Source organism: Sapajus apella, unplaced genomic scaffold (genome assembly GCF_009761245.1).
Source record: "Sapajus apella isolate SASKATOON/1434 unplaced genomic scaffold, GSC_monkey_1.0 scaffold24, whole genome shotgun sequence".
NCBI classification, from domain to species: domain Eukaryota; kingdom Metazoa; phylum Chordata; class Mammalia; order Primates; family Cebidae; genus Sapajus; species Sapajus apella.
In genome coordinates this window covers 9,934,410-9,951,030 of record NW_022436964.1, presented here as the reverse complement: position 1 = coordinate 9,951,030, position 16,621 = coordinate 9,934,410, and positions in this window count along the sequence as shown.

The window sequence follows — 16,621 nt, the reverse complement described above, 5'->3', positions numbered from 1 at the left end:
AAGTCTCGCTCTGTTGCCCAGGCTGGAGTGCAGCTAGAAATGATCTCTTTTTCCTTTAATCTCTAATAACATTAGCTATTTTTATTTTTTTAGTTAACAGGTAACATATATTTTTGTGTCATAGTTACTTTGTATTGTATTCATGCCTTAACTCATTGTACTTTTTGAGGATAGGGTCTATCATTGCTTTTGCCTCAAGATAGCACAGTGCCTAGCATACAGTAAGTGTTTAAACATTAAAAGAAATGCATAGTAAAATTGACTTCTTTCTTTTTATCTTTAGGTCTACAAATTTTAACACTTGTGTAGATTTGGGCGACCACCACCACAAGTAGGATACAGAACACTCTAAATAACTTCCTGTGCTGTCACTTTAGAACACCCTACCCTTCTTCTCTCCCTTGCCAGGCACTGATCTATTCTTCATTACTGTAGTTCTGTTTTTCCCTAGGATGTCATATAAATTGAACCATTAGTCTATAGTCTTTTGAGGCTGGCCCCTTTTACTCAACCATAAAACCTTTGAGATTATCAAAATTTGTTGCGTGTATCAATGATGGCTTCTTTTTTTATTGTTGAGTAATAGTCCCTTATATGGATGTAAAACAGTTTGTTGCTGGACATTTGGGTTGTTTCCAAATTGGCAGTTATAAAGAGCTGTAAATGTTTGTGTACAGGTTTAAGCAAGTGCTTTTTGAATAAACACATGAATAAACAATTAGTATAATTTCAACCATGTGGTCTTATGGACAGCTATACATAAGCAAAATTTGTGATAAGCCTCATTGGAGGCACATAGAGAAATGGACATATATATAATATTTATATATATTATATAGATACATAAAGATTATATATAATGAATAGTTCTAAAATAGACATACAACGTTTTTTTCAGATTTCAAAAAAAGATGGGATTACTTCTGGCTAGTTGTGGATGTGGGTAAAGTATCATCATATTATTTGGATTCTGAAATCCAATAATTGCTTCCCAAACTCAGAGGCTTGACACTGCAAACCAAAGAAATCCATGAACCTGCTCAAAGATTTGCTTATCTTGTAATTTTATATAGAATTAATTGACTATTTTTAAAATGCTTCCAAGAAGTCCAGAATGTCTGTTTATATCATTGACAGAATTACTCCCTATGATTCAGAAATACAACACACTTTAAATATAGTTTTTAAAAGATGTTGTCATTGTAGACATCCTCAGAAATTTCACATAGAGCAAGAGATTCTCAAAAATTTCAAATAGAATAAGACACTCTCAGAAAATTCAAAGTAGTACAAAGTATTTTGACTTCCCCTTCTAGAAAGATTTTTCACTTTTAGGGAGAACTGAGTTTTAGACCTGGGTTTAACTACAAACTAGGTAAAAAGCATCAGACAAGTTGTTTTAACTGCTTGAAACTGTTTTCTCATCTCCAAAACTGAGATTACTACTGGCCACCAAGTAGGACAGCTAATTTCAAGAGATCATGTGTAAAATGCTTGTCATGGCTGGGCACAGTGGCTCACACCTGTAATCCCAGCACTTTGGGAGACTGAGGCTGGTAGATCACCTGAGGTCAGGAGGTCAAGATCATCCTGGCCTATATGGTGAAATCCCATCTCTACAAATTTTCTACAAAAATTAGCTGAGCATGGTGGCGAGGGTGCCTGTAATTTCAGCTCTTCAGGAGGCTGAGATGGGAGAATGGCTTGAACCCAGGAGGCAGAGGTTGAAGAGAGCCAAGATCGTGCCATTGCACTCCAGCCTGGGCGACAGAAGTGACTCCATCTTAAAAAAAAAAAAAAAAAATTCTTGTCACATAATATTCGTTCAATAAATGCTAAATCCTGTCTCTAAGCTTCGACTTGCTTATCTTTGAAATGCAGGACTAAGAGTAGATGATTTCTATCATTTTTCTAGCTCTGGATTTCTTTTTTTCTTTTTTGTGATGGAGTGAGTTACGAACAGGTATATCTTCCAGACACACAGTTCTCTAAATTGGTAAGTAAAATATTATGTCTCAATCCTCTTTTATACTCCAGTGTGACTTGCATTAGGTAATTTACAATACAATTTTAATTTTTTTTTTTTTCTGTTTCAAATTACTCTGGAGGCAATAGGAAAGATTAGATATAGTGATCCAGGCTTTCCAATTAAGGAATGTACTTGATGATCATGAAGGAACGATGACACAAAATGTCTAACCTTGAGCTCAAAGATTCCCAATTGTGCTATAGAACTTTTTGTTTTTTGTCAGTCTGGCGTCCACCTTTACAATTCGAATGTATATTCCTAAAGCACAGAGAACATGAAAAAGTCACAGACCTCTAATCAAGGCCTCAGACTGATGGTCAGGAGGAAATTTAGAAGTGAGTGTTAAGCACTAATATTTCTGGGATTCAGTTGCACAAGGGCCTCAGTATCTCTCAGAAAGGCTTACATTTGGTGATAGCAAACATGCTTATTTTTAAAAGAAGGAAATATTTAGTTGGATCTTAGAAACTATAGGCCAATGGGCTTTATGTTAACCATTGTCAAAATTGTAGAATGAATGATAAAATAATCAGTTTATAGAAAAGTAGGACATTTTCCTACATAATTACAACACATTAAAGACACTCAGGAAATTTAACATTGGTATAATGTTACTTCCGCAATTGTCTTACTGATGTCCTTTTAGCATTTTTCTTCTTCTTTTGAGAGGGAGTCTCATGCTGTTTTGCCCAGGCTGGAGTGCAGTGGCATGATGTCGGCTCACTGCAACCTCCACCTTCTGGGTTCAAGCAATTCCCCTGCCTCAGCCTCCCAAGTATCTGGGACTACAGGCGCCCACCACCATACTTGGTTAATTTTTGTATTTTTAGTAGAGATGGGGTTTCACCATGTTGGCCAGAATGGTCTGGAATTCCTGACCTCAGGTGATCCACCTGCCTCAGCTTCCCAAAGTGCTGGGATTATAGGCGTGAGCCACTGTGCCTGGCCATATTTTTCTTCTTTAACACAGAATTTCTCTTTCTTTTGTTTTTACACAAATAGTAACATATTCAGTTCTTGCTTTTCTGGTATTTATTTGAGACAAGGTCAGACTGGAGTACAGTGGAGCAATCTAGGCTTGCTGCAACCTCAACCTCCCAGGCTCAAGTAATTTTCCCAACCTCTTGAGCAGCTGAGACTATAGGTGTACACTAGCACACCTGGCTAATTTTCATATTTTCTGTAGAGACAGGATTTCGGCAGTTGCTCAGGCTGGTCCTGAATTCCTGGGCTCAAGTCCTCCTCCTGCCTTGGCCTGTCAGAGTGCTGGGATTACAGGCTTGAGCCACCATGCCTGATCTTTGTTTATTTTTTTATTGTTTAAAATTTTATCTTGCCAACAGCATTTTTTTTTTTTAAAAGTTAAGATCTCTCCTTTTTAATATAAGTAGTATCATATGTTACACTTTTTTGGAGGGAATGGGGGGAGATTATTTGGTTTTAGTTACTGTTTAAAAATTTAGTCCTGGCTCAGTGGCTCAGGCCTGTAATCTCAGCACTGTAGGAGGTTGAGGTGGTGGATCACTTGAGCTCAGGATTTGGAGACAAGCGTGGGTAATATGGCAAAACCCCATCTCTACTAAAAATACAAAAAATCAGCCGGATGTGGTAGCCCATGCCTGTACTCCCTAGCTACTCAGGTGACTGAGGTGGGAGTGTCACTTGAGCCCAGGAGCTGAAGGCTGTAGTGAGCCATGATTGTGCCACTGCACTCTGGCCTGGGTAATGAAAGGAGAGAGACCCTGTCTAAAAAAAGAAAAAGAAAAAGAAAACAAATCTTGGCAGTTATTCTCTGTCCTTACATAAGAGCTTTATCATTTATTTTCTATTGTCAAATGGTATTCCAGTATATGGCTATACTATAATTAATTTGGCTGGGCTACAACTGATGGATATTTATACTATTTTCAGTAATTTAGGATTACAAGCAGTGCAGTGATAAATAACATTGTATTTCATTTTATACAACAGCATGTCTGTCTCTAGGATGAATTCCTGAAAAATTGCTAAGTATGTACATATATTTCCATACATATTGTCAAATTATTCTGATAGGGTAATTGCCCTACATCAACACTGTATGAGAATGCCTGTTTACCAAAAGCATTACCAACACAGAACTTATCAAGCATTTTGTGATTTTAGGACATTATTGATAGATCCTTTATTTTCTAAAGATTTTTCTCTCAAGCTCATGGAAATGCTTGACTCCCTGTATTTAGTCTTACCACTCTTAAATCCATTCTTTATAGAGCTGCCCATAATGGTACTACCATCTTGTGTAAAATCCTATAATGGCTTCTCTGTAGACTGGGATAAGGACTTCTCAGTGTAGCTTCGTCAGGTTTTTGCTTGAATCTTTAACCGCATCCCTCACTATCCCCTCAGTGATGGCCTCTCCCTCCCCAGATCTGCTCCAACCTTGTTCAACCACTAACAGTTTCCCTCTAATGCCCAATGTTTGTGTCATTCACAGCTTTTGCCAACTTGCTGTTCTTTCTTGGGATGCTTTGACCCTTTTTCATCTTATTGCATTACCCAGTCTGTTTTAAATTAGGTGCTCCTGTTGCATGCTGCCTAACTTCCCAGGTTTATATTTTTCCCTGGATTTATCAGGGTTGATGTTGGCTGGTTCACTTTTTCTACTGGATTGTAAATTGCTTGAGCTCTAAAATCTTGTCTTGTGCACCAGAGCATTCATAGAGTCTGGAACACAGAGGGCCTCTAAGAAATGTTACTTAAATAAATATAGTTCCCTATTAGAAAGCAAATAGTCTTAGCACAGATATTTGTTCACATTCTTTTGTTAGCGTATTTTCTTTTACTATGGTAAAATATATAAAACATTTAAAAAGTGTCATTAATTACATTAACAATGTTGTGTAACCGTTACCACTATCTGTCTGCAAAACTTTCTCATTACCCAAACAGAAACTCTGTCACAATTAAACAATAACTTCCGATTCCCCTCTTCTTCCAGCCCATGGTAACCTCTAGTCTATTTTCCGTCTCAATGAATTTCCCTATTCAAGATATTTTTATCTAATTAAAATCATATAATATTTGTCCTCTTTACGTCTGGCCTATTTCACTTAGCATAAAATTTTCAAGGTGTGTCCATACTATAGCATATATCAAAACTTCGTTTCTCTTTATGGATGAATAATATTCTTTTTAAATTTTTTTTGAGATGGAGTCTCTGTCATGCAAGCTGGAGTGCAGCGGCGTGATCTTGGCTCACTTCAACCTCCGGCTCTTGGGTTCAAGCGATTCTCCTGCCTCAGCCACATTGGCTAGGCTGGTCTTGAACTCCTGACCTCAGGTGATCCACCCGCCTTGGCCTCCCAAAGTGCTGAGATTACAGAATAATATTCTATTATATGTACATTCTACATTTTGTTTTCCCATTCATCTGTTGGTAGACATGTTGTTTCCACCTTTTGACAGCATTATTGTGAATAATGCTGCAATGAATGTTGCCATACAAGTAACTGGTTGAGTTTTAAATTCTTGCAGATGTATACCTACAAGTGGAATTCCTGGGCCATGTGGTAATTGTGTTTAGCTTTTTAAAGGAACCACCAAGTTGTTCTCCACAGCAGCTGCACCATTTTTTATCCTTATCAGCAATGTAGGAGGGTTCCAATTTCTCCACATTCTTGCCAACACTTACATTCCGCTTTTAATTACAGCCATCCTAGTAGATGTGAAACAGTATTACACTGTGGTTTTTAATTTGAATTTTTCTAATGACTAAGGACACTGAATACCTTTTTGTGTACTTCTTGGCCATATCTATATATCGTTGGAGAAATATTTATTCAAGTATGTTGCCCATTTAAATTGGGTTGTCTTTTTGTTGAGTTTTAGGAGTTTTAAATATTTTGGATATAACCTTATCAGATATATGACTTGGAAATATTTTCTCCTATTCTGTGGGTTTCTTTTTCGCTTTCTTGATAATGTCCCTTATGTACAAAAAATTTGTGTTGATAAAGTCCAAAATAGCTATTTTTGTTTTGTGGCTTGTGTTTTTGGTGTCATATCTAAGACTCCATTATTAAATCTAAGGTCAAGATTTACTCTTATGTTTTCTTCTGAAAGTTTTATGCTTTTAGTCCTTATATCTAGGATTGTTCCATTTTAAGTTAACTTTTGGATATGGTATAATTTGGGGTTTCCAACTTCATTCTTTTACCTGTAGAAATCTAGTTGTTCTAGTGTCATTTGTTAAAGGGCCTGTTCTTTCATTATTTAGTGGACTTGATATCATTGTCAACTAATTTGCCATTCATATATGGATTTATTTCTGAACTCTCAATGCTATTCCATTGATCTGTATTCTAACCTATGCCAGTACCATGCTGTTTTGATCACTGTAGCTTTGTAGTGAGTTTTGAAATTGAGACTTGCAAGTCCTTGACTTTGTTCATTTTCAATATTGTTTTGACTATTTGGGGTTCATTAAAATTTCATACGAATTTGAGGATTGGCTTTACCATTTTCCCCAAAAAGGTTGTTGAAATTTTTATAGGAATTACATTAATTTGTAGGTTGCATGGTTGTATTGACATCCTGATAATTTTAAGCCTTTCTATCCATGAACATGAGGTGTTTTTCCATTTTTTCAAAAGGTAGTTTCTTTTCCTGTGATGGCTTTATTTGGCTTTGATATCAGGGTAATGGTGATCTCATAGAATAAGTTAGGTAGTGTTCCTTTCTCTTTTATTTTTTAGAAAAATGTCTGGATTGGTGTTAATCCTTTTTGAAATATTTGGTAAATCATCCAAGTTTGGTACTTCACCAGTGATGCAATTTGGTCCTGAAATTTTCTTTATTAGGAAGTTTTCAATTACTAATTCAATCTTTTTTGTTATAAATCTGTTAAGATTTTCTAATTCATCTTGAGTCAGTTTGGGTAATTTGTGTGGAATTTGTTCATTTCTTGCAGGCTATCCAATTAATATATAATGATTAATAATATTTTCTTATCCTTTTTTTTTTTTTTTTTTTTTGAAGACGGGGTTTCACCATGTTGGCCAGGCTGGTCTTGAACTCCCAACCTCAGGTGATCCGCCTGGCTTGGCCTCCAAAGTGCTTGGATTACAGGCGTGAGCCACCACGCCTGGCCCTTCTTATCCTTTTTATTTCTGTAAAGATAGTAGTAATTTAGGGCCAGGTGTGGTGGCTCACATTGTAATCCCAACACTTTGGGAGGCCAAGGCGGTTGGATCATGAGGTCAGGAGTTCAAGACCAGCCTGGCCAACATGGTGAAACCTTGTCTAAAAAAAAAAAAAATAAAAAAAAAGATGGTTATTATGTTTCCATTTTTATTTCAGACTTTATTTAACAGTTGTGTCTTCTCTCTTTTTCTTTTGTCAGATCTAACTAAAAATTTGTCAACTTTGCTCATCTTTTCAAAAAACCAACTTTTAATTTTGTTGATTATTGTCTTACTAGTCTCTATTTTATTTTTCTCCACTCTAATTTTTATTATTTCCTTTTTTTCTAGTAGCTTTGGGTTTAGTTTGTTTTTCTGCTTTTAGTTCATGAAGGTATGAAATTGTTATTGATTTGAGCTGTTATTTTTTAATATAGTTCGTTATAGCTATAAACATTCATCTGAGCACTGCCTTTGCTGCATCCCATAAGTTTTTGTATGCCGCCTTTAATTTTCATTTGTCTCTCAGTGTTTTTAAAATTCCCTTGTGATTTCTTTTCTTTCTTTTTTTTTTTTTCTTGAGATGGAGTCTCCTGCTGTTGCCCAGGCTGGAGTGCAGTGGCACGATCTTGGCTCACTGCAACCTCCTCCTCCTGGGTTCAAGTGATTCTTCTGCTTCAGCCTCCCTAGTAGCTGGAATTACAGACATGTGCCACCATACCCAGCTAATTTTTATATTTTTGGTAGAGCCGGGATTTCACCATTTTGGCCAGGCTGTTCTCGAACTCCTGACCTCGTGATCCACCCACCTTGGCCTCCCAAAGTGCCGGGATTACAGGCATGAGCCACTGCGCCTGGCCACCCTTGTGATTTCTTCTTTGATCTTTTGATTATTTAAGAATATGTAATTTAATTTCTATATATTTGTGAATTATTTTTCTTAGATCCATGCTGAATATATTTGTAAATTTAAAAAATGCTCTTTAAAAATGATTGATTTCTAGCTTTATTCCATCATTGCAATTGAAAAAGATACACTGTATAATCTCCATCTCTTAAAAATTATAAAAACTTGTTTTGTGGCCTAACATATGCTCTATCCTGGAGTATGTTCCCTGTGCACTTTAGAAAAATGTATACTCTGCTGTTGTTGAATGAAGTGTTGTATATAAGTCTGTTGGATCTTGTTAGTTAATTTTGTTGTTCAAGTTCTCTTTCTCCTTATTGATTTTCTGTCTAGCTGCTCTATCCATTTTTAAAAATGTATTGAAGTCTCCAACTATTATTGTTGAACTGCCTATTTCTCCCTTTAATTCTGTCAATATTTCTGTTGTCTATTGTATATATGCTTATAACTATTATATCTTCTTGATAAATAAACTCCTCTTTATATACTGTCCTTCTTTGTTTCTTTCTTTTTTTTTTTTTTTTTTTTTTTGAGACTGAGTTTCGCTCTTGTTACCCAGGCTGGAGTAGTGCAATGGTGTGATCTCAGCTCACCGCAACCTCCACCTCCTGGGTTCAAGCAATTCTCCTACCTCAGCCTCCGGAGTAGCTGGGACTACAGGCCATGCCACCATGCCCAGCTAATTTTTGTATTTTTCATGGAGATAGGGTTTCACCATGTTGACCAGGATGGTCTTGATCTCTTGACCTCGTGATCCACCTGCCTCAGCCTCCCAAAGTGCTAGGAGTATAGGTGTGAGCCACCGCGCCCAGCCCTTTGTTTCTTTTAGTAGATTTTGATTTAAAGTCTATTTTGTCTCATTTTAGAATTGCTACCCCAGCTTTCTTTTGGTTACTATTTGCATAGAATATATTTTTTCCCATGCTTATACTTTCAATCTTTGGATCTTAAGTGAGACTCTTGTAGACAGAATGCAGTTGGATCATGTTTTTTTCAATCTATTCTGCCTATCACTGCCTTTTGATTAGAAAGTTTAGCCTATTTAGATTTAAAATAATTGCTGGTAAGAAAGGTCTTACTTTTGTCAGTTTGTTTTCTGTACATCTTATGCCTTTTTTGTCTTTCATTTTTTCCATTACTGCCTTCTTTTCTGATTAATTGATTTTTTGTAGCAGACCATTTTGAAATCAGCTGCTGAGTCTCCCTTGTACATGATGTGCTGCTTCTCTCTTTCTGCTTTTGAGATTATCTCTTTGTCTTTGATGGTTTGATCATGATGTTTCTTGGTGTGAGTCTCAGGGTTTATCTTAGTTAGAATTGATTGAGCTTATTGGATTTGTAGATTCATATATTTCATCAAATTTGGAAAGTTTCAGCCATTATTTATTCAAATATTATTTTGCCCCTTTTTCTAGCTCTTTCTTTTGACACTCTTCTGATGCAAGTGTTGGTCCTCTTGATGGTATTCTACAGGTCCCTTAGACTTTGTTCACTTTTTTTTTCTTTTACTCAGACTCATTATTTTCAGTTATTCTATTTTCAACTTTGGTCATTCTTTTTTCTGCCTACTCAAATCTGTGTTAGAACTGCTCTGGTGAATTAAAAAAAAATTTTGTTATTGTACTTTTCAGTCCAAATGTTGTGTTTGGTTCCTTTATATAATTTTTGTCTATTCATTGATATTCTCATTTTGTCCATATATTATTTTCCTGATTTTCTTTCATTCTGTGTCTGTGTTTTACCTTAGCTCTGTAAGCATACTTACAACAGTTGTTTTAAAGTTTTTGTCTAGTACATCTTTGTATGGGTCCCTCAGGTACAGTGTCTTTCAATTTATCTTATTCCTTTGAATGGACTATACTTTCCTGTTTCCCGTATGCCTTGTGATTTTTTAAAAAAAAATTATTGTTGAAGGTTATTTAGTATTTTTTCCAAACTATTATTGCAAAGAGTATATTTCTTATCATGTGAGGTCATGGAAGTCTTTGTTCCTTAGCTTGTGCTCAGCTGGTGTTCTGACAGAGATTTCCTTGAATGCCAGGAGCTAAAAACAAAACAAAGAGAGTTAAAGGGAAAACCATCTCTACTAATCTTTCCAGACTGCCTTTGTATATGCGGATGCGTGCCCTTCCTTCAACAGTTAGCCATCCTTACACTGAGTCTACAGATCAACTCAAGGCGAAAGTATAGGATCTTCTTAGGTCTTTCCTCTGTATGTGTTTTGTCCTGGGTATGTACATGGCTTTCTAAATTCCCAGTATACATGACTGCTTTTGAATGTCCTGATTTCCTAAAGAAATTCTCCTCAGCCTTTGCCTTGGGCAACTTATTTTATGTTTTGATTGTAATCTTTTATCCCAGATATCTGAGAGTTGTTAGTTGGACCTGCAGTATTTGTGAGCATTGTTTTTTTGGCTTGATTTCTGAAGTAGAAAAAGAGATGTTTGTTTTGTATCACTCCTTCAGGTAGTCCTCAGACAGATTAGAACAGACATACATGATTTGTGAATAAAATCTGCTCTGCTTCACTCCCTCCTGAATCAGAGAAAAGTGTCCTACACTAAGAATACAGGCAACCACTGCTTCAAGATCAAATCTGCTATAAAATCACCACAAACTTTCCTAACATTTTGTTGGGCTTTTTCTTCTTCATTGGTTTGCAAGAGTTCTGAAAAAGTTGGTTCTGATAGTTTATGCATGTTTTTTAGAATTTCTGTAGGAAATGAGAACTTGGAGCTGCCAACGTTACCATTTTGCCAATGTCCCTTAGTGCAAGTTTGACTTTTCAATTACATTATCTATGCCTGAAGAGTAAGAGCTTCAGTCAATCTTTATGGTTGTGTCCTTCTCAGCATTTAGTGTAAAACTTTATATAAAATTGAATTCAATGTATATTCAACTTGAACAGTGCTTTATTCATCATCCATTGTATACTTTAGTGTTTAGTCATACATACATTCATTCATTCAACAATATTTATTGACCTCTTGTATTCAAGGCATGCTGTAGCTGAGTTAAAAGGGTGAATCATAGAGGTAATATTTCTTTCCTAAAGGAGCAAATATCTAAAGAAGGAAAGACAACAATAAATGATGTTAACAAAACAACAGGTTGTTTAGTGTTTGCTTGGAAAGATGGCTCTTTTGATGATGACTTTTTAGATAGCAGAAGCTGCAGAGAAGGCTCTGGGAAGAATCTGAAAGCAATCCCTCCTCCTGGACGTGGTGGTTTGTGCTTGTAGTCCCAGCTACTCAGGAGCCCAGTAGTTTTGAATCCAGCCTTGGCAACATAACAAGACACTGTCTCAAAAAAAAAAAAAAAGTAACCCCTCTAATCTTTCTGACTTTTATCTGGACCCTTTGACATTGGAGAAGAAACTTTGGACATTAAAGGAAATGCTGAAGAGGGACATCTCTTAGTTCTCCAACTCTTTTGTTATTTGGTTGAAAATCCTGAACTCTAACTCTTGGCTCAGCCCCCTTGTCTTTAGCTTTGGCTTTGAGGCACCTGAAATTTATTTCCCAACCACCCCTGTAACCCTCCACTCTCTACATTGAGGATTGCTTAATTCCTTAATTAATATTTCAAATGTGGATGGTTGTATCTTGAAAAATATTCTCTGGAGGCCTAACATTTAATTAAGTTTCTTCAGGGTAATGGCTAGGAAATTAAATTATACATTGTTTTTCTCAGAGTAGTCAACTATGGTACCACTTGCATGTTAAGCCTTTTTCTCAACAAAGGTTTTAAGAATATTTGTATGCTTGGAGAAGATTTTTGTTTTTGAGTTGATTTGCCTTTCATATTCATATTATTCTACCACAGTCTACAAATAAAGGACAAAACATCAGAAAGCAAAATTGCCTTGATGAAAAAAACGTATAGTGCTATTTTAATCTTAACCTTGAAGTGTTTACCCCTGTGGGGTAATGGTAGTATTTGAAGGGAATACAAGTGCCAAATGCTTACACTACGTGAGTAAAAGAGTATCTGTGAAGTTATTCAAAAGGACTGAAGAGACCTGAGATGACCCCCAAAACAGGCTTTGTGTGAGTAACATGGCTGTTTATTCACTCAGGTGCAGGTGGGCTGAGTCTGAAAAGAGAGTCAGTGGAGGGTGGTGGGATAGGAGTTGCTTTTATAGATTTGGGGTAGGCAGTGGAAAGTTACAGAAGTTACAGTTTAGGGTGGTTTTTGCAAGCTGAGAGGGGGTCATAGGGTCTGGAGTCACGAGGTTGACCAAGGTCGGTTACAAAGTCCAATTGCCTTATCAATTGAGGTAGGAATAAGGAACAATAGAAGAATGTCTCAAGTTAATTAGATTCAGCAGGGATTGATTATTCTTCCCCTTTTCATGGTCTTCCAGTTACTTCAGATTTTCCAGGAACTCATCTGGAGTGTCTGTGCAGGTCACAAAGGTTACCATGGTGTCCATGGTACCGTCAGTCAGCCTCAAAGACCTTATATTAGGGAATAACATGATTTCTTCAGTTGAAATTGTCATTTGAGAAACGGGAATTAAAATGAAACTTGATAAATGAAAATAAAATCCTAAGCCCCACAACTGACTAAATGGACCCCCTCTTGACTAACAGGACCCCAGAGTAACCCTGAAAACTGAGTTCTTAGCCATAATGGGTTGGGAGATAGGACATGTCTTGTTATACCTCCTCCCTCGCTAACCACCATCAGACTTTCTTCCCTGAGGGCTAAACAGAAACCGCTTCTTTCAAAACACTTTACCTCTGATGTCACCCAGCTTCCTGAGGCTGCTCCTCCTTTTTGCAGTTTCAGCACAGCAACTGACCAGCATTCCCTCCTGATAAGAGACCACCAACCATGGAGTGGTTCTAACTAGCCTACAGAGGATGAGTAGTGTAGATTTTCATGTCTTCTGCTTCATCTTTTGATATCAGAGGGCTGAAAATTCCACCCTTGAATCATGCTAACACTGCCACTTTTTTGAGCCTGGCTTCTACAGAGCGTCACAAAGCTCAGTTGTGCATGTGCATGTGCATGTTTCTCCTTTCATAAGTATTCATGGCTCCTCCTCTAGCTTGTTTTTATTTTTGAGACAGAGTCTTGTTCTGTTGCCCAGGCTTGAGTGCAATGGCACAATCTTGGCTCACTGCAAACTCTGCCTCCCGGGTTCAAGTGATTCTCCTGTCTCAGCCTCCTGAGTCACTGGGATTACAGGCGCCCACCACCATGCCTGGCTAATTGTTATATTTTTAGTAGAGATGGGATTTCACCATGTTGGCCAGGCTGGTCATGTCGAACTCCCGACCTCAGGTGATCCACCCTCCTTGGCCTCCCAAAGTACTGGGATTACAGGTGTGAGCCAGTGCACCTGGCCCTCCTCTAGCTTATTGAATATATATATTTGACCACCCTATTCATCATAAATTCCTGTTTCCCTTGCCCTTCCCATGAGGTGTGTTTCTGGCTTCTGGCTGGAGGCTACATTTCCCAGACGCTTAGAAAGCCCACCCTGCAGGCTGCAAGTCACACTCCCTCTCTCTCTCTGTATATGTATATATACACACACACATATATATATAACATATATATGTGTGTGTATATATGTGTATATATACATGTGTATATATACACATATATACACACATGTATTTATATATGTGTATATATACATATATATACATATATGTGTGTGTGTGTGTGTGTGTGTATATATATATATATAAAGCTCTTTTTTTCAAATTTGTGAAACTCATGATGCTCCAATTGACAGACTGGATTAGAAGGAACTCTCTAGGTGAGGCACATGGGATACTGAGGCTTCCAGATACAGGGAAAGGAACATGTCTTGAAGCTAGAAAAACCTTGCTTTGTTTAAGATATAGAAAGTAGGGCTGGAACAGAGTGAGGGAGGGAAAGACTTTCTAAGACGAAGTTGGAGAGGTAAGCTGGAGCCAAATCATCCAGGTCATTGTCAGTCCTTGAACTAGCTCATGATGGGATAAGTACAGAAATTGAAAATAAGCTCATAAAGCCTTTTAAATGATTTGACAGAGTGGTTTGATATCTCTTCAATCTAATGAAAAAATTGGATTTATGTTTTGATGTCTTCTGGTTTCATTTTTTCTAGTAATTCATTTTTTTATTAGATCTTATAAAAGTATCCATCAGAGAGGGATTGAAAATTGAAAAAAAAAAGCTTTTTTTTTTTTTTTAACCATAGATAGTTTGAGAAGCATTTCTGTGAGATCTTATAAGATCCAGTAAAGAGTTAGATTTTGATTTTAAGTTCAAAGGGAAGTTATAGAAAGTTTTAAGCGATTCACTTGAATTGATTTATCTTTTAAAAAGACCACCATGGGGCTAGTTTGGCTATCACATATGTCAAAAAGTAAACTCCCTTGACAGATGAGGATATATTTCCTAGGCATTTTATTGACACAGAAAGGAAAAGAATAACAGACAAAAAGCATTAATGAGAACTGAGAGATTGCATCTTAGACTGATACCTCACCTGTTCCTATAGCCCAAGAAAAATGCTGTAAGCCTTTTTGTTTTTGAGCCATTTGGGGCTGGGGTGGGGAGAAATGGAAACACATGTTAGATAAACAAATTATTTTTTGAAAGAGCATGGTGTTTGCTAATGGAGAGTAGATTGAAGGTCATCAAGGTAGGTCTGGGGAGAGCTGTTGGGAAGACCATTGCAAGGTCTGCTGTAGTTTGTACTATGATTGTGGCTATGAGAAAATAGGTAGTGGATGGATTCTAGATACATTTTGTGTGTGGGCTCAACAGAACCTGTTAATATAGATTGGATATGGTAGAGTGAAGGAGAAGTAGGAGTCAAGGAAAATTCTTGGGTGTCTGACTAAGCAACTGAGTCGGTGGTGTTGTATCATTTACTGTATAGGGAAGACTCAGAGAGTAACAGATTTGGAGGGGAGGGGATATGAGGAATGGTGTGGGTAAAGGGCAAATCAAACAAGGTATTTTCTACATCTTGAGTTGAAGGGATATGAAATACACAAGTAGAGATGTCAAGTAGGCAGTTAGACATATAACCTATATATAGGTGGAGCCCTTAGGTACGGTCTGGCCTCAAGATAGACATTGGGGGGTGATCAGTGTGTAGGTGGTATAGATGGTGTTTAAATGATATGGGAAGAGAATAGTCATTATGGGGCTTGAGGACCCCCAGTCTTTAAAACCAATGTCAAGAAGGGACAGCAAAGGGAATGCGAGTGGAGTAAGCTGACAAAGATGAGGGAGCAGGAAGAGTGTAGAACCCCTGAAACCAAGAGAGGAAGATGTTTGAAGACAGAACAATGTGGCCAGGCACATTGGCTTATGCCTGTAATCCCAGCACTTTGAGAAGCTGAGGAGGGTGGATCACCTGAAGTCAGGAGTTCAAGACCAGCCTGGCCAACATGGCGAAACCCCATCTCTATCAAAAATACAAAAATTAGCCAGGCATGGTGGTGCATGCCTGTATTTCCAACTACTTGGGAGGCTGAGCAGGAGAATTGCTTCAACCTGAGAGGCAGAGGTTCAAGATTGAACCTCCGAGATTGCTCCACTGCACTCCAGCCTGGGTGACAAAGCGAGACTCCATCTCAAAAAAAAAAAAAAAAAGGAATGAAAACTTGTGTGAAAAGCTGCTGGAAGAAATAGTAAGATTAGCAGAGAGGATGGTAACTGGATTTGGCAATATTAAGGTCATTGGTGAGCTCATGGTTAAAACTCTAATTATTTTTCTTGCAAAGATGAAACACTTTCCCTGTGAGAATGATCTATGTGGAGATGGTAGTCTCTAGTCTTGTGACAGCCTCACCCTTAGTGACTGAAACCCTTCCCCAGCCTAGTAGTACAATAATGCTCATAAATATCCCAACATTTTATCCCAATAATCCCAATGATCTCTTACCTAGTCATGGCCAATAAATGTTACTAAACTCAAGGTTCCTACCAGGCTTACTTTCCTTCTGCTTTCAAACACTGGACCTTGTGCACTGACTTTTCTATGTCCCTAAACCAATAGAAGTCACACCTTATGTTCAGTTTCTGTATATTTCCATTTGTATGGCATCTTGAACTTTTTGCCTTAACACAAATGTGCAGGATCTGTAAGCCATTCTCCTGGTTGTTCTAGTAATTACAGCCGCACTTATTACAATTGCTGGTAAGAGTTATTACTCTCCAAAATTCTGCTGCATGGGTCTCTTAAATCTCAAAGCCATTGCCTACCTGGGAAGGAATGGTTACTATCTCACATACTAACAGGATTTTGCATACATAGATTGTAAAAGAAGGCAGAAAAACAAGAAGTGAATTTTATTTGGACTGTAAATTATATACAGCCCAAAGGACACTTGGAGATCATGTAAACAACCTGTCCCTGACCGACAGTTGCAGGGATCCTTTTGTAACATCTCCACAAAATAGTTATCCAGACCCTGCTGCCACCCGCCCTCCAGAAAGTGGAAAAGTGCTGCTTCCTGAGGCACCTCATTCCATTTTTAATCAGCTCTAAGAGAAAGAGAATGT